We start from the raw sequence: 979 nt of genomic DNA, 5'->3' as shown, positions 1-979 counted from the left end.
CCTGGGGACACTTCCCGAACCTTCCTTCCTGTCCATGCGTAGGCCGCACCAGGATCCCCTCCCCTCCAGTGGGCGGGCCCAGGACGTTCCCTAAAGCCCCAAGGGGCGTGGCGGGTCGGGCTGATTTGAGGGGAAGACAGAGGCGCCTTTGCTCTTGGCCCCGCCCCACCCACACTCTGCAGCTTGCTGTGATTGGCTGCGCCGGTCCCAGGTTGCCCAGTCAGAAGGCTGCTACGTAGCCAGGGGTGGGGCTTCAGTCCCCACGCTTAGCGGGCTTCTTGCTCCCGGTTCTCTCTCTCCCCGCCCCGCACCGCTCCGAGCGGAGGCCGTGACTCAGCAGGAAGGCGCGACCCGACTGGGCCGGAAGGGCCGAGCCACGCCGCACCCTGCCGTGTCTCCCGTCCACGCCACTGGGGAGGGGGAACTTGTGGGCTGAGAGTCCCGAGACCTGGTCCCTGATCTTTCTGTGTGATCCAGAAAAACTCCCGACGCTTGTTTGGCCTTTAGTTTCTCTACTGCACAGAGGAGATTTAAACACTTGGTGGGGCGGTCACGAGCAAGACTGAGTTAGTAGAAAGAGCCTGGAGCTTTGGAGTCGACCATACAGAATGCAAATCCCAGCTGTGTGATCCTAGCCAATCCCTCAGTCCTCTGTGAGATTGGTGAGCAATTTTACCTCCATCTCACGTTGTTGTAGAGAAATGTGGTGTACACAAGTGGAGGCAGGAAACAAAACGACTTAGTTTCATAGGAGGCTGCAGAATTGCAATGAGAGACAGCTTTGACCAGCAAACCAAAATGGGCAACGTTTTTTGTTTTTTTTTTTTTAAAGATAACGGGTAAGGGGATCTTAACCCTTGACTTGGAGTTGTCAGCACCATGCTCAGCCAGTGAGCTAACCAGCCATCAAAAAGGGCAATTTTGGGGCTGGCCCGTGGCTCACTCGGGAGAGTGTGGTGCTGATAACACCAAGGCCACG

The sequence above is a fragment of the Galeopterus variegatus genome, unplaced genomic scaffold, assembly GCF_000696425.1.
Source record: "Galeopterus variegatus unplaced genomic scaffold, G_variegatus-3.0.2 Scaffold164, whole genome shotgun sequence".
Taxonomy (NCBI): domain Eukaryota; kingdom Metazoa; phylum Chordata; class Mammalia; order Dermoptera; family Cynocephalidae; genus Galeopterus; species Galeopterus variegatus.
Note: the sequence above shows the minus strand (reverse complement) of the source record.